The sequence below is a fragment of the Carassius gibelio genome, chromosome A23, assembly GCF_023724105.1.
Source record: "Carassius gibelio isolate Cgi1373 ecotype wild population from Czech Republic chromosome A23, carGib1.2-hapl.c, whole genome shotgun sequence".
Lineage (NCBI taxonomy): Eukaryota > Metazoa > Chordata > Actinopteri > Cypriniformes > Cyprinidae > Carassius > Carassius gibelio.
This window is the reverse complement of record NC_068393.1, coordinates 97,941-116,864: the sequence shown is the minus strand read 5'-3', so window position 1 is coordinate 116,864 and position 18,924 is coordinate 97,941.

The window sequence follows — 18,924 nt, the reverse complement described above, 5'->3', positions numbered from 1 at the left end:
GAAAGCCCAAATAAACCAGCATTCAATGCATGTGTACATGCAAATCTAAGTGACTCAATAGCAAGCTACAAGAAGAACACAAAACAACCATCTAGAGATACACTTAGGGCCCTATTTTAACGATCTAAATGCAAAGTGAAAAGCACACTGCGCTGGTGCATTCAGGGCGTGTCCAAATCAACTTTTGCTATTTTAATGACAGAAAAACAGTTGGTGTGCCCGGGCGCATGGTCTAAACGGGTTGTCCCTATTCTCTTAATGAGTAATGGGTGTTTTTTGGGCATAACGCGTAATAAACCAAAAATCAGAGTCTCATCTTCAATTCACTTTAAGAGCCAGCTGCACTCATGCCATGACGGATTTGCTGTTTACACGGCAGAATTTGGCAAGCGCAAAGACAGAATGCGTCTCTGAGATGAAACATAGCTGCTCTTGTGCGAACAAATTGACATCCTTCTGATACATATGACGACTATCCATTATGACATGTAGGCATATATATATATATATATATATATATATATATATATATATATATATATATATATATATATATATATATATATATATCCTACTAAAAAGTCTTATGAATTGCAATCCTTTAATTTGTAATATTTGGCATGTTTGTGTGCTGCTGTGCATCCCTGTGTTTAATAAGCAGCACACTCTTTAAATAACAAAGAAAAAAACATTGCGCCAGACTTTAGACCAGGTTTTGAGTTTGACAGCATTTTCATATTGACAAAGGAGAAATAACTTAGCTAAGATGGAAATTGACTTCTAATTTTCTCAATAATATGCCAACTTTTTTATTTTGACTTTTCTTATTATAATACACTTGATATGCTAGCATCACAAGCTGTGCACAGGGATTTATTTTATTTATTTATTTATTTATTTTCCTCTGGACATTTACAACAAGGGATAACACATACATGTGGACAAATGATTATCAGACATATCAATCAATCAATCACCTTTATTTATATAGTGTTCCTGTAGCTCAACTGGTAGAGCACTGCGCTAGCTAACGCAATGTTGGGGGTTTCGATTCCCCGGGAACACATATGTAAAAATTGATAGCCTAAATGCACTGTAAGTCGCTTTGGATAAAAGCGTCTGCTAAATTCATAAATCTAATTTAATTTTAATTTAGTGCTTTAAAGGTGCCATCTGTAATGTTTGGCAAAAAAAAATCAAGTCATACTCCACATTCCATACCAGATGGGGGCAGTATGCCTCAATAAAGTGAATTGGTCTACTCTAGAGTAACAAACGAGAAACGGCATAGTCTCTATGCTCCGCCCCTACTTTCACAACAACACTACAGCCATAGCATAACTGTGCGTTCACACCACCGGCGTCTAGAGCATTCAAAATCGCTCTTGCCGTTCTGCTCACGACGCTGCAGAAAGATTTGTGAGCGCTCAGACGCTCTAACGTAGATCGAATGCTTATTTTGTATTTAAAGCGGCCGCAAAGCAAACAAGCTTGTTGATCTCGTGCAGACTAACCACAAGGAGTTATAACCTCATTAAATATTTTTTGGACGAAATATTAGGATCCTTTACTTAAAATGAACAATCTCAGACACCTTGGTCAACGTATCACTTTTAATTGTAGGCAAACAGGGACACATCATAGATTAATACAAACGCTAAACAGCAATAATCAACCTGTCCTTTATTCTGCTTGAGAACTAATGTGCCAACTCTCAAGCATTCACCGTGAGACACACGCAATTGACTCTTTTCACACGCTTTCACGCCACACATACATTTTTTCACGCACAGAAAAACCACGAAGCAAAGAGGACACGGAGACCAACAGACTAGACGGAGCAGGTTAGTTATGATACATAGGGCTGTGCAAAAAAATCGAATGCGATTTTCATGCACCTCTCATCAGTAAAGATGCTCCTGTAATTAGAAGTATATCTCCAGCAAGTGCATTCAGATCAGGGTTGCCAGGTTTTCACAACAAATCCTGCCCAGTTGCTTCTTAAAACTAGTCCAAAACTAGCCCAATCGCGTTTCCGGGAGGTTCCCCGATAAAAATTGCTTCCCGGGGTTAAAATATACATTTTTGGGAAAGGTTTCCCTGGTAAAATTAACAATTTAGGGGCTAAATATCACGTTATTGGTATTGGGATTGCTTCAAACTGCGGACATGAAAAACAACCGCAGACTTGGCAACACTGGTTCAGGTGGAGCGGCAGTTACTGCACAGAGCCTTAGTCTACTGACAACTAACACAAAATCGCTTTCAAAATCGACAAAGAATCGCCTGCGATTTTAACATCGATGTTGTGTAGATTGTCAGTGAATTACGGCTCTGTGTAGTAAATGCCAACCAGTGTTGCCAAGTCTGTGGTGGTTGTTTTTCATGTCCGCTGGTCACAGCGACCCCAATACAAATAACGTGATATTTAGCCCCTAAAATGCGAATTATACCAAGGCAACCCTGCTAAAAAAACTATATTTTAACCCCGGAAAGCAATGTTTTATCGGGGAACCTTCTGGAAGCGAGATTGGGCTAGTTTTGAGAAGCAACTGGGCAGGATTTGTTGTGAAAACCTGGCAATCCTGATCTGAACACACGTGCTGGAGATATTCTCCTAATTACAGGAGCGTCTTTACTGATGAGAGGTGCATGAGTAAAGACATGCACAGCCCTATATAATAAAATGGGTAACGTTAAGTTATACCTAGCTAATTATCAAACGCAGCTACGGTTAGCCATCGCTAACATTAGCACGTTTATCGAACAGCCTTCGATACATTTCTATGTTATAACTTCCCGAAAACAAATACACAAACATATAAAACAAACTTCTAGCGAAATGCTAACAGGATCTAACTTGCAAGTTCAGAGTCGAACCTCATTTCTTTCAGGTCCAGCAGTGCCGATGTTTACTCTGGTATTCTTATCGGATTTGATTTGTGATTCCGAGCGCGGTTGTTTCCCTGTAGCGGGTGTTGGTCTCTTGCCAAGGGCTTCAGCTATCCTTCCGCTCTTTTCCCTGAACTGAAAGTAGTGGGCTGTACTTTCCACGTGATTGACATCAGGTTCAAGTACATGCCCACAAGCCCTGCGAGTTATTCGTGTATTGCAGGTTGGCTGGTGGATATGTTGCCCGCATACCGCCACCCACGGCCGAAACTGGTATTACAACACCTGTCGGGCCGGGGCTAGTAATGCTAATGCTAATTAAGGTTGATATCTCTGCAGCACTATAACTTGACATTTTTTTAATGACATCATCGCCCTTATTTCTTCTCATTCTTTTGATGCGTGTAGGTCCTGTTATAGATATTTTTACCTCAATTTCTGCATACGGCACCTTTAAACAAAATACATTGCGACAAAGCACTGAACAACATTAATTTGGAAAACAGTGTCTCAATAATGCAAAATGATAGTTAAAGGCAGTTCATCATTGAATTCAGTTATGTCATCTCTGTTCAGCTTAAATAGTGTCTGTGGATTTATTTGCAATCATGTCAATGATATCGCTGTAGATGAAGTGACCCCAACTAAGCAAGCCAGAGGTGACAGCGGCAAGGAACCGAAACTCCATCGGTGACAGAATGGAGAAAAAAACCTTTGGAGAAACCAGGCTCAGTTGGGGGGCCAGTTCTCCTCTGACCAGACGAATGTGACACATAAAAGGAAAAGCTCAAATAGCACTCAATAATTCCTGGAATGGACACAGGGGTAAAGACCAAAGAGTGAGTAATACAGACTGCACACAAAACAATATAATAGCAAGCAATTTAACAACAATTTACAGAAGTCACAATCTTGCTGCTTGTTGAGGGTGTACGCAGCAACACTACACAGAGTACACCACAGCCCTGAAAACTGCAGTAGTTACTACTGCTCACAAGAGAGAAGACTATAAGCAATCAATTAGATTACAAAACTTAGAAATATAAGGAAAAGCACAATAGCTTTTCTTTACAAAATCGGATCTTGGCACTTTAAAGGGGTTTCAATAACAAATATATATATATATATATATATATATATATATATATATATATATATATATATACATATATATATATATATATATATATATATATATATATATATACACATTTTAATAATAATGTCTTTAAATGAATTTGTATCAGTTTCCTTTGCCATGGGACCACACAAGGATCTGGTGTGCCAGCTTGTACAAGGTGGAGGGGACGCAGACCTCCCTGGTGGTTGATATAAGAGACCACCGATGTGTTGTCGGTGCGCTCCAACACATGGTGACCCCTCAGGTCTGGGAAGAATTATTTTAGTGCATGATAAATGGCTAGCATCTCTAGACAATTGATATGCCATTTCAGATGGCGATCGCTCCACAGACCATGGGCAGGGGGCCACACATGACCGCACCCCAACCAGTGATGGACACATTCATCGCTAGTGTTACACAGTGACAAGGGGCTCCCAGTACCGGGCACTGATTCAAGAACCAAGGTTTCTTCCACATGTCTAAGGCACATAGGCATCACCGCATGACCTTTATCAGTCGAAATGGATTTCCCCTCAGGGAAAATCCCTTGGTCTTGAGACACCACTGTAGGGGTCTCATGTACAGCAGGCCAAGAGGTATCACATTGGACGCAGCTGCCATCAGACCCAACAATCTCTGAAATTGTTTGACAGTGAGTGACTGGCCTTCTTTGACTCTCTTGCCTGACATGAGAATCAATTCTAAACGAGCAGGGGACAAACGTGCCTGCATCGTGGTCAAATCCCACACTACACCTAGATAAGAGGTTCTCTGGACTGGAGAAAGTACACTATTCTTGGCGTTCAGTCCCAAACCCATCTCCCCCATGTGTGCGAAAAACAACATCCCGATCTGCTCTGATTGAGCTACAATCAACCAATCGTTGATATAATTGAGAATGCGGATGACCTGCATACGCAGAGGAACGTGAGGGATGAGAGTGCAAGGCCGAAGGGAAGTACTCGATATTGGTAAGCTTCGCCCCCGAAAGCGAACCTCAGAAACTTCCTGTGTTGTGGAAGGATGGATATGTGGAAGTATGCATCTTTGAGATCTATTGTGACAAACCAGTTCTCGGATCTGATTTGAGCTACAACATGCGTGATCGTGAGCATTTTGAATTTCAGTGTCATAACTGATCAATTTAAAACACGCAGATATATGATTAGACGCAGCCCCCCCATCCTTCTTTGGAACTATGACATAACGGCTGTAAAACCCGGACTAACTGTCTTAAGGAGGGACCACCTTGATGGTCTCCTTCCTTAATAGGGTATTCACTTCTTGTCCCATAACCAGAGCCTGCTCGGGGCCGACTAGCATCGAGGCAACCCAGTTGTATCTAGGTGGTGGAGAGCCAAACTGAATACAGTAACCCTTTTCTACTGTGCGCAGGACCCATTGAGATACATTTGGCAGTAGTTCCCATGCTGCTAAATAATCTACTAAGGGAATCAGTCTCTCGAGACTGACCTCTGGTGTAAGAGGCCCCTGAAGGGGCAGTGAGCATCTCAGCTCCACTACGCACGTGGGCGGAAGATACTGAGAACATTGCTCACTGGAGGCCGCTGCTCCCTGGAACTCTGGCAGGAGCGAGACGGGCACCATGTAATGCAGTGTATGCCACTCTACCCCAGCAGGGGCTGGCCTCTGAAGTCCTGACCCTCTGGCGTCAGGGCTTCTTGGCCGAGGACTTTTTTAGCTTCAATTACTGCCCTAAGATCTTGTTTGGGCTTAGAAGAGACCGAGAGGACTCTGGGACTCTCGTTCCCGACACGGAGGAGCACGAGAGGCGACGCTCTGTTTTTGAGCCTCAGTGTATGAGGAGCTGATATGCGGCTTGGGCATCCAGATGCCCCAAGAGAGCGAGGGGGGAGGAACTTATGGAACTCTGTGGCTTGTTTACTTGATACTGCAGTAAACAGAAAGAAAACATGACGCCAGTCCTCTAAAATCTGCTATTTATTAAGTGCCATCAGTTTAGGAATAAACAGGTATTTAGAGTCGCAAGCACTTAGTACAGAGAGATTTTAACAAGCTCAGCCACAGCATGATTGCAGTGGCCTTTTTATATGACACAGTTCATGGGACAACTTACTGGAAGAAATCACTTCTCCTCAATGCATTTGCAATGTATCATCCACGATAATTGAATGACATATTGAGATGACTATCTCTTCATTTGACAGGAATGGCACTATATATTTTAATCCAGTCTGATTTATCGGTATGAACTTGTGTCTCTTCACAGACTCAAAGGAAATCAACAATGCTGCAAGAGAATTCTTGATTTAATCAATTGCAGTGTGTGTTAGAAACCACAGGGGACTAGATGAAGGTTATAATGACTGCGAATATCCTAGATGCTGCATGCGCCTTTGTATTTGCATTATCTAATTATTAATTATTTAAAGTCCTCTTCATTAATGACTCTTGGATGGTGAATATCATTACAAATATATATTTGAATTAGGTGTGCAAGTTTAAGAAAGTCAGTTTGGGATTATATCTGTATGTTTAAATGTTTGAAAGACTTTCTAAAATCACATTCTCTCAAACAAACAGAATGTGACAGCTACCAGGTTGTTATTATGTTATTCAAGATACTCCTTGTTCTTTTGTTTCACCAGTGGTGCAACTCCAGTGTATGGCAACATCTGAAAACATATAATTTGTCCACTGACACACTGAAATCTAAATCTACGATTCGTAATTTACCTTGCAACCTCCCACACGCATGTTGCTTCTAAGAGTTTTTTCTCCATTTCAGAAACATATTCAGAAGCAGATAGCCCCATACTTATGAGCTATTTTATGTTAATAGCTCATGATCAATTCATGAGCAATTTGGTTTATTCTAGCTTGGCAGCCTTGTTAGAGTACATTTCAACTTCCTCAAATTACCTCCAAGGCACTCTGAACGCAGTTGATTATTCTCAGGTCATGAACCTTCGAGTCAAGTTATTAAGCTCTTGTTGTCTAGGGAAATGGGGTCAATGCTTTAATCAGCTATACACACAATCCGTGTTTTGTTTTTTTGTTTTTTTCGTTTTTGATAGATTGTCGAAACATTGTGAAAATCCACTCAAGGCTAAACCTAGTTTCCCTATTTTCTAGTGTAGTTATACATTTTTACCAAGCCTTGTCCACATTATTTTGGGTAAAACATGAGAAAAGTTGATATGTACCTATGTACCATCATTTATGTACTTTCATCTAAGAGGTGAGTTAAAACTTCATAAAAAAAGTTCAGGACTGCTCAGGACCAGCTGTTGAATCACAGACACAATTTTGAGTCCGACCAAAATCTTGTCCTGATTCCACTCCCCCTCGCTCATCACTTCTTTCCTCTCTTCACTTTACTCATGTACAAACAAAAGGGTCAATAAAAGAATGAAAATGAAAAAAATAAAATAAAATAAAATAAAATAAAATAAATGAAATAATAGGCTCGTAACACATTGGCTGGTGTAGGTATGCCCATTAATGTACAACACATCTAGTCTCAGTGTCTGCAATGTTTATCTTAGACACAAAGAGCACAATAAATTTTACTTTTAACCCACTTTGAGATAAATGTTTAATGTCAAAATATGAGGCTTTTTTTCTCTCTAAAAGAAAAGCATTTCCCTCAAAGATAAATATTTATAAATATTTATTTAAAAACACATTTTTGTAATTATATTTTACCTATTCAGTACCTCTGTGCAGGTATAAGGTAATAATATGCTAAATTAATAATGATAATAATAATAATAATAATAATACAAATAATAATAATAATAATACAAATAATAATAATAATAATAATATTAAAGTGGTAATAATTTGTACAATTATAAATAATTTCTACTGTATTTTAAAACTAAAAGTGTCATGGAGATGAACCCCGTGATTCCCTCTGCGGGCCAGCACCCTCACCTGAATACTGACACACGCATCCATCCATTAATTTACACTGACTGACTACACTACATTTCCCACAAGCCCCGTCCTTGGACTCTGATCACCGTCACAGGTGCTCTTCATCAGGACCTGTGTATAAAAGCTGGACTATCACAGGAGTTCAACTCGAAGTCTTGATTTGCTGTGTCTTTCATTTCTGAGCGTTACTACCCGTGTTTGTTTTTCTTGTTTGATATCCTTTACGTACCTTTGCTGCCTACCTACCGACTCTTGCTTGTTACTGGATTTTGATTCTCTGTTCTCCCTGCGTTGCTGATATTACTGGTTTGACCATTGCCTGTACGACTACGAGTTTCTGCAATAAAGCCTGCATATGGATCCCATGTCGAGTTCTGGTTCATTACAGAAGACTTCGCCAACATGAGATCCAACGGCTTATGAAGGTCTTCATACCACCATGGCAGCCCAAGCCAGTCAGATCGCTGCTAACCAGTTTCAGCTGAATCGACTGACGTCTATCACCGAGGAACTCGTCAACGCTGTTCAGAGTCTCCATATGGCTCCCGCGGCCACACCAACAGCGGAAGCGTCCGACATTGCCCATGCTGCAGGGACGTCGTCCCAGGTTAATCCTCATCTCGCTTTCCCGGAGAAATTCAACGGTGATGCCAGCAAGTGTAAGGGATTTATATTACAATGCTCATTGTTTGTTGAACAGCAACCCACGCTGTATACTACTGATACTGGGAGGATCGCCTTTGTTTGTTCACTGCTGACTGAGAAAGCACTGGAATGGATTACTGCTGTATGGGGCTTCGATGGTTCTGCATTCTCTTCCTTTCATGACTTCCTACAACAGTTCAGAGCAATATTCGATCACCCTAAGGAGGGTAAAGGAGCTGGAGATCGCTTATTGGAACTATCTCAAGGCAGAGGGACGGCGGCTGAGTATGCTCTACGATTTCGCACACTGGCGGGCACAAACCAACTGGGTAAATGATACGTTAAAGGTACTCTTTCGCAAGGGTCTGAACTATGATCTTCAAGCTGAGCTAGCATGCAGAGACGAGGGCAGAGATCTTAATAGCTTCATTGAACTTACCATTACCATTGACAATCTGCAACATGCCCGGCGATCCAGTCCTCGCCGCACTGACTACCCAGTTTTCAGGCCGTCTCATGAATCTATTGAACTCATGCAGGTTAATACTTACCATCTGTCTATTGAGGAGAGAGATCGACGTATCTCTAACAAAATATGCATGTACTGTGGATTACCTGGCCATCGACGTAACAACTGCCCTACTCACCCATCTACCTACTCACCACGCTCGGTGAGTACTCCTCTCACTTCCATGTGTGATACCCAGTTTGTAAGCATTCCCGTTGAATTATGGATGAACGACAAACAAGTTATTACCTCTGCTTTACTCGATTCTGGGGCTGCTGGCAATTTCATCTCTGAGGAGTTGACTAAGAGATATAACATTCAACTGATTCCATGCTCTACCTCTCTCAGTTGAGACAATAGATGGTCGACCATTGGATTCTGGATCCATTACTCACCTCACTCGCAAAATCTTGATGGCGGCTGGTTTACTTCAAAAGGAGAGGATTCAATTCTACATTCTCCCCACATTTCACACACCCGTGATTCTTGGATTACCCTGGCTACGTCTGCATAACCCCAAGATTTCCTGGCGAGAGGGCCAATTTGTGAAGTGGAGCAATTATTGTCAACAGAACTGTCTTTCTCTGGTCAAACCCATTCCTGTCTGTTCCGTGTCACTCGCTCCAGCACAAGAGTCCATTCCCGATCTTCCAGAGGAATATGCCGATCGTATGGAGGCTTTCAGTAAGGAACAAGCCAACACCTTTCCTCCTCACCGTAAATATGACTGTGCCATCGATCTTCTGCCAGGGCATTCTCCCCCAAAGGGTCGCATCTTCCCATTGTCTCAACCTGAGTCCAAAGCCATGAAGGATTACATCATGAAGAACTCCAGAAAGGTTTCATCAGACCGTCCACATCTCCTGCTTCATCCGGGTTCTTTTTCGTAAAGGTCAACGCCGTTCTTAACTGGCCTTGAACCCACAACCCTCAAGGATTTGCAGCGATTTCTAGGATTCGCTAACTTCTACAGGATATTTATTAGGAACTTCAGTAAGGCTGTCGCCCCACTTACCTCAATGGTCAAGAGAGGAACTCACCGACTACAATGGTCAGAACCTACTCACAACGCGTTCCAGACCCTGAAGCAATGATTCAGCAACGCCCCCATCCTCTGCCACCTTGACCCCTCATTACCTTTCATTGTCGAGGTTGATGCATCAAACACAGGTATCGGGGCTATCCTGTCCCAACGTCCAGACCCCGCTGCTAAAATTCATCCCTGTGCCTTTTACGCAAGGAAGCTAAACTCAGCGGAACGCAATTACAGTGTCGGAGACTGGGAACTCCTTGCCATGAAGGCAGAGGAATGCTCTTGGGTAAATTCTGAGGATATTCTAGACCCCAATCTCATTGATGAATTTCATCGCTTACATCCTGAAAGACCGGCCCCTCGACCACGTGGTAGACCCCAACGTTGTTTGCCTCCTCGCACCAGGAGTCACTCTGTCACGAAGACGAACCCCGTGATTCCCCCGTGAGCACCCTCACCTGAATACTGACACACGCATCCATCCATTCACTTATACTGACTACACTACATTTCCCACAAGCCCCGTCCTTGGACTCTGATCAACTTTACAGGTGCTCTTCATCAGGACTTTTGTATAAAAGCTGAACTATCACAGGAGTTCATCCTGTTTGATATCCTTTACTTACCTTTGCTGCCTACCTACCGACCAAGTAGCTTGCTTGTTACTGGATTTTGATTCTTTGTTCTCCCTACGTTTCTGTTATTGCTGGTATTGACCATTGCCTGTACGACTACGAGTTTCTGCAATAAAGCCTACATCTGGATCTCATGTCGAGTTCTGGTTCATTACACAAAGGCACTTATTCTAATATTGGTTGTTATGCATGATCTAACAACAATCTTATATTTGCAAGCGATTTAGCAAAAACATACACTGTGTATACAATTGTGTAAATGTTTCTGTCCAAATGCTCAGTGGAGACAATTGTGTTAGGAAGCTTGTTTGGTTTGACCCAATTATATCAGACGTGAAAGAGCATACAGCAAGTCACATGATTTTAAAAATGAATGGTTCTGCGTGCGACAAAATCCATGAATGCAGTACTTAAAATGGGATTGCTTGGAAAATGGGAGTATACTAATCAAAGCGCAGACGTGAAGCAACTTTGAAACTGTCTGGGGTGTGCTCCTTTAAAACTGGAGCAGTGAATTTGTTGAGAATGAACTGAAAACAGCTGGAATGGCGCATGAAAAAAAAAATGTGTCGAAAAAGAATAAAAGCGAAGAGGAGAGAGATTTTTGAAATTGACTGGAATGTGTTCTTTTACAACTAGAGGGTTTTGTCCAAGTATGTTCTCACAACTGTGAACTAGTCAAAATGGTGCTTGAGGAAGTAGATTGAAAAGGTAAAATCAAAGACGATGGAATTCTGTCAGTTCACTATGATGCACCGTTTATTCTTGACTTTCAGTGTTTAATACTGTGTGTTTATTGCCGTGATGGTTTGGCCATAATAGTTTAACTTTGTCAGTGGTTGAAAAACATGAACCCAAATTGAACAAGATCTTAGATTTATTCTTAAACAAGCTTTTCAAAATAATTAGGTTTAACTGTATAAGCTGTATTAAGATGATTTGGTTTATTAACTGATATATGATGCATTTATGTATGACCTATAGTGTATAAACAGTTGTTTCAGAACAATTTGTTGTAGCCACTTAACCTGTAACTACATTGCCCTTGATGAGCCTCTCAGCTGTTGGAGAATGAGGGGGCTGGACCACCTGTAGTTTGGGGAATTTGTGGAGTTTGTGGCACGTTCCCCAGCTAAGGAGGCTGCAGTGCTGCCTGTGGTTCCTGATGAGGCTGCAGCGCCCCCAGTAGTGGCTGACGGCATTACAGTGCCCAAGTCTCAGAGACGGAGGGGGAGAATAAAGGCTTTCTCCATCCCACATGGCCCGGATGCCATTCAGGAGCCCACTGCTGGCCTGGAGGCCATTCCAGTCATGCCCTAGCTCCTTGCCCTGCCGGTGCCACCCAAGCTCCCTGCCCTGATGCTGGTTCTGTCTAAGCTCCCTGCCCTGATGCCGGCTCTGTCTAAGCTCCCTGCCCTGATGCTGGCTCTGGCCTTGATGAGTGCCTTGCCGGTTTTGCCCTTCCTATCTGTCGGGGTCCCTGTTTGGCTGGAGGCCTCCTAGTCTCTCCGTCTGGTTCCACCCTGCTGGTCTGCCGGGGTTCCTGTTAGGCTGGATCTTCGCCGGTTCGTCCCTCCGGCTCCGCCCTGGTGGTATGCTGGGGTTCCTGTTAGGCTGGAGCCTCGCTGGTCAGTCCCTCTGGCACCTCCCTGGTGGTCTGTCGGGGTTTCTGTGGTGTTCAGATCCCGGCACTCATGTCTTGCTGAGTTTCAGTTTTGTGTCAGGGACCGAACACTCGCGCTCCATGTTTTGTCTTGTTGTGGTAGTGTGCAGTCTCAACTGTTGTCTTGTATTGTTGCACGCAGCTCGAGTTATCGGCTGCATGCTTGTTCTATTTTGTCTTGTGCTGTCGCACACAGCTTAGTTTTTGCTGGCTGCTTGCTGTCTTGTGTGAACACGCGGTTTATGAGCTGGCTCATTAGCTGCGTGTTTCTGTCTAATTTAAGCATGTGGCTTGTGATTGGTTTACTGGCCATGTGCTTGTGTTTTGTTTTGTGTGAGCACATGACTTTTGTCTTAGTTCCTATGTGCCATGTGCTCTCGTCAATTGTCTTGACCCCACCCATCTTGTTACCTGGTTATTGATGTAATTTTCCCCACATGTGTTCCCTCGTTACCCTCCTCATTAGCTCCCTATTTATTGTCATTGTGTTTGCAGTCTGGTTGCTAGTTCGTTGTCAAATATTTGTCTGTGCACATTGTGTCTTATCTTGCCTTAACAGTCATGTTATGTCTGTTTTCCCCTAAAGGGTAGTTTTTGTTTGTTTATTTTATTATTATTACTATTAAAGAGCCCTTCTCTCTGCATCATTGAGTCCTCGCCTCATCCCTCTACCCAAACCCTGACACGAGGTTTATATAGACCTTGCGGTCTCTGCAAAATGTTAATGATTTAAGAAGTAAGAGTAGAATCTTCAAATAATTGCAATTTCTTCTCTGGCGAAGCAGTTTATTCTGCAAGGATTATGTAAACTTTTGACCACACCTGGATTGCCTAAGAGATGAATTACCTCAATCATCAGGGCAACATCATACTATGATATAGAATACTGGGAGATGTTCCTTCAGATTATCTTACAAACAACATATTTCCTGACCACACCATCTTCACTGACACTGGGTTTTAGAAATAGATAAAAAAAAAAAAACATTTTTTTTTTATTCCTACTTTACAAGTAAGAAAACATAATTTTATCAATTACCCAAATGTAGATAAATATCCCAAAATCTATGAAAATGAAGAAAGTTATCTTTAATTTTATTACCCTCATCCATCATCTTGCCTTGCAACATCTTCATGAAGAATGTTCCTGCATTCACCATGACTGATACAACAATGCTACTGTCCTCATCCGTTGGTTTGTTACCTGTAAAATATATGATGATTAGAGGGGGATCGGTAAATGCACAGGTGGGAATATATTACTTGCAAATAGAAAAGTTACAAAGCATTTAAAATCCATATAGAGATACTGACTTAATATAGCACTTTTAGATAGTCATGTGTGATCAGGATGAGCTGACTAGGTAGCAATTCATTATACATTTCAGTACTGTATCCACACTGTATCTCCAGTAACAAATCTGTACTGATCCTAAACGTCATAGAGTTCATAGTGCAAGAGATAGTGATTAAATTTTCAAAAATAAGTTTTATTTTAGTATACTGTGTAAGAAAGTGTATTTAAGTTTAGAAGAAATATACATTTTAAGTGCATTAATACAATTAGTATCTATTGTAGACTAAATAAATTTAAAATACATTAACACATCATTTTGGAGAACACACTTAAGTTGAAATTAAAATCAATTATATATGTGCTTTAGTATATTGATAATATATCAAAATATTTGTTCGTATGTAAAGCACAATAAAATTATAATATCAAATGTATGTTTATATAATACTTAATTTGACATTATTTTAAAGTGCATTTTTAAAAAGTGCACTTAACTATTGTCATTAAAGTGTACTCTCTTCAAATACACTTAAGTGGCATTTAATTTAAATAACATTATATTATATTATTTGCAAGTGCTCTTTAAAAAGAAAAAAAGTATAATTTTAATAATTGAACATTAAAATAGTTACACAAAAAGTACACTTTTAATGCACTTAAGCATACTTCCGTTCCACAAGGGCACCAAGTCTGTTTTTTTTGTAAATTTAATTTACACTGAATGAAAACTCTTGTACTGAGTGGATTCTGACTAACTTAAACATCTATAATTGGCAATTGTGTTTGTGAGCTCAGATGACATTTCTTAGATTGGCTACAAAGCTGAAAGCTGAAAAAAAAAAAAAAACTACTACTACTACTACTACTACTACTACTACTAATAATAATAATAATAATGCAAAAGGGGTGTTTGAAAGCAGCTGCCCATTAGCTGTCATACTTAAGAAATTGTTTTTTTCAAACTTTTCAGTTTAATACGTTATCTACAATATTCACAAGTGGTCTGTAAAATCATTGTGGTGATATTGCTTACATTCAATGTAAGTAGTCCTATCATACACTTTATCTCAAGTCTTGATGATTTATTACCCTTATTTATGGCCTGATTTATGGCCGTACAGTCCGTGTAGATTGACAGGTAGTCAGAAGTGTGCATGGTCAGTTTGGATTGATTTATGACTATATGGCCTGTCAGTCAAAGCGGTTGCCATGCCACTGGGTCCTGTGACCCTTGATTGACATGGCAGAGGTGTGTAAATCAAAAGATCAAAGAGATCTCAGATTTGACTTGTGTTGTGTTTATTACTGGATATATGATGGTTGTATCGGTTACCAGAGCAGTGGGGGGTTTCTTATGATGGTTGTATCTGTAACCAGAGCTGTGGGGGGTTTCTGTGAAGTTCCTTTCTGGCTTGTTGTTCACACCTAAAGACAGTGGGAGGTGTTTGGGTTTTTCCTGGGAAAAAAAAATGGCTGTGCAAAAGTGAGGGTTTTGATGTCTTGACAGGATCAATGTTTGTTTGCTCTATATGGTGTTGATACCTAGGCACCGACAGGCCACATGCTCCCCGTCTACAAACACATTTGAAAACGAGGACGATGTCTGGTGTCTTTCCAGGTGAGAATTTCAAAGGGTGAGAGAGACAATTATCTAAATCATCAACTAACCAAGCCGCTGAAGAGATAAATAATTGAATGTTATCTCAAATTAATAAAATCAAACAGGCATTCCTTAATGTTAAGAAAATACTATCCATAATATGTGATGTGTAAAAGAAGTTGAAATCTCACGCTAATTTTAAAACCGACTTTAAACACACACACACACACACACACACACACACAAATTGGTTTTCCATGTTCTATGGGACATCCCGTAGACGTAATGCTTTTTTAGACTGTACAAATTGTATTTTGCATCACCATACACCAACCTTACACTTAAACCTACCCCTTACAGAAAATTTCGTTAATTTTAAGATTTTCAAAAACACTTCATTCTGTATGATTTATAAACTTGTTTCCTCACGGGGACAAAAACAATCCCCAAGGATTTTGGATATTGCCATCATTGTTCCCCATAACATGGGGTATACCTGAACCACACAAACACACACACACACACACACACACACACACACACAGTAAAACTGAGTAAACTAAATTTTATTTATGAGCAAATTCGTATTTGTTGTTTTTACTTTGTGTTATGTAAGAAATGTTTTAATTTAATAATCTAACCTGTAGTATGTGTACTGTAAATGAACAAATATACATTTAGCTTAAACTCAGTAAAATAATTACACCTACCATTTTAAACATGTTTAAAAGATTACACATTGTGTGTCACTAAAGCAAGGAACAGTCTATTGTCTTAAAAAATGTTTAAATAACCTGATGACCAGCATTGTTTCTTTAGATCATTTATGCACACAAGTGCTTTTTTCGCACGAGTAGAAAACTCTTTGGATGTGTTTGGCAAACATAATTTCTACATCTTAAATGCATGACTGAACTTTTCTCATTCGACAGAAATACTATTTTCTAATTATTTACCCGGCCTATAACACTTGGTGTAAATGTTCTTACCTAGAACAGAAAACATACACTTTGACTATTTGACTATTTTGTAGGCATCATGTAATGTTAAATGGTTTACAAAAAAAAATTTTAGCACCAGCAGCTGTGATTATCAAAATGAAAGAAATGTACAAGCTAAGGATGTTTCAACTATTATCATAATTTCGTTTTGACTCTGATAAACTGGTAATGAATTTTCTATGCAAGTGACACGATATACAGTTCTCATACTATTTGTGTAGATAGCTGTACTAAAACATTTATGACTATTTTTTGCATGCCAGTAGATTATGTCAAGGGTGTTTCACATTTAAGAATCACAATGTTTTTTAAATGACATTTTTCTTACACCTCAAGATTTAGCCATATCAAGATTTTGGACGGCCGTTCACAATTTGTTTGTTGGACTGTACGTTTTTAGGTGATCTCTGTGTGGTGTCATCATAATAGGAATAAATGGAAATTAAGAAATTAAGTTACAGTTTTTCTCTTCGAGATATTTCTTTTAGTGCAACTTTGTGTCTGTCCAAAAAGTGTGATCACATGAAGCATCGACACAACAAAAAATTAAGTCTAGCTGTTTTACACTTAAAACTATTACAACCTAAACAAATGAAACGGTTCCACTGAAAGATGCCCACTCGTTTAAGTTTGAGCATGTTAAAGTTTCCACACTCCTGTGTAGAGATACATTTTATCCATAACCTTTTGTGTATTCACGTGACCAAATCACTAAGAAAGAGAGTATAGCAAGAAAGCAAATGTTTACAATGCATATAAAATTCAGAATACAATTGTTAAAAATGTTTTATGTTGATTTGTTAATTATATATTTTTTAATCCACTAGATTAAGTCATTTTGTTCAGATAGCAGATGAATCCATTCACATTTTGTTTGTTTGGCCGTTTTTGTTTGAAGACTCCTGTAAGTTCATGCTAACTCCTGCATGGGAAAGAGAGCAGGGTGAGCAAATCCTATTCATTTAAGAAAAAATATTAAACATTTGACCGAACTTTTTTATTATTTTGACAAAACACAACAACATTAAAGAATGTTATCCGTTCCTATGGCCATCTTCTTTGACTCAAATGAAGCAACATCTCAAGTGTACGTAAGCATCTACAATGTGTGTATGTGCTAAACATCTGTTTCTCCACTTCTGCCAGATTTGTTAGATTGTTAGCTACTCTTGTAATACAAACACATTCGAGAACTACGATGTTCTCACTTTTGTAATGGTTACAGAAAAATTCAAACATAACTTTTGCATACGGAGCAAAACTGACTAAAAAATCACTGAATTATGAAATGCAAAAGTGTGTACGGCATTTGGCGAAACAGGATTTTAGCTGTAATGAGCACATAAGACAAAAATTGTCAATGTGTGACTTGTAAATATATTCTATTTTATTTTATTTATTTTTACCAGAGATAGTCGACTGATCTGTTTACATGTTGTTTTGCCGTTTTCTGATGAAGAGTTTTCTCTGACTGTGGTCAAACATACAGTGCCTGTTCATAGGAATTTTTACAGCATAACTACAGCATAAAAATATCGCCCCTACATCTAGAGCTCTTGTTCATATAGCTGATGATGATGTTCACATTTTTATTTGTCGTACTCGTTAGTTTCAACATTTCTACTGGACATTAAAGAGTAGGCCTATGTGTACTCCCTTTATGTCAGAAGCATTAACATCTACTGTGTGCTAAGAATTTTCTGCTTTCTCCACTTTTGGTGGATTTGCTAGAGGGACTATGTGACCTTGTTGTAATGTGATTACGTTTAAGATCCATATGATTGCACTAAACCCCCTTGAATAGGTTATAGACATACTCTTTTATACAGGAAATGTTTCCACAACAGAAATATGTATCAGAATAACAAATACCTAATTTGAAAATATGAAATCCTCTCTTCTAAACTATTGTGAAAACTTTTAATGTTGATCCGGCCCACCAGCCGTGTATCTTTTTCATTGTTTTTTAGATAAAGACTATTCTCAGAGTTTGGTAAACAGGCAAAAACATGAACAAAATAGAGTACAAGATGATGAAATGATTGTCAAGAGAGTGTTTAAACTGAGATTGTGATGCACTTTAGAGCTTTTTCTGGTCTACCAGTATCACAAAGACACAAAATTTTCAATCAACTTGAAAATGAGTCCTGCCATTTTCTGTTCTGACTGTTACACTTAATACAAACCCGTCTATTACACTTAAAGTTAGACATTAAAAGTCATGGATGCCACAGGAACTATTTCCTTTCTCTGTTTCTCTAAACATCACACTAAATAAACCAGAGATCACATGTAGAAAGAATTCATTGAAAGGGGCATGTTTTAGTCCATTTTAGATGGTCTGCACCAACACATGTTTTAGATGTTTTAGGTATTCATCAGACTAACAGGTTTGATTCGGGAAACACACACAACTGGAACTGAGTGTTGTCATGTCTGTATAATTGATCTACTTTTACTTTTAAAACAACACGGTGTGAAATTATGGTCTTCGACAGCATGGGCCCCTGAAATGTTGTAGTATATCTTTGTTTTCACAAAATATCTAAACATTTATCTATCTTAAAATATTAGTTATTACGTGTTTACAAAGTTGTCATGTC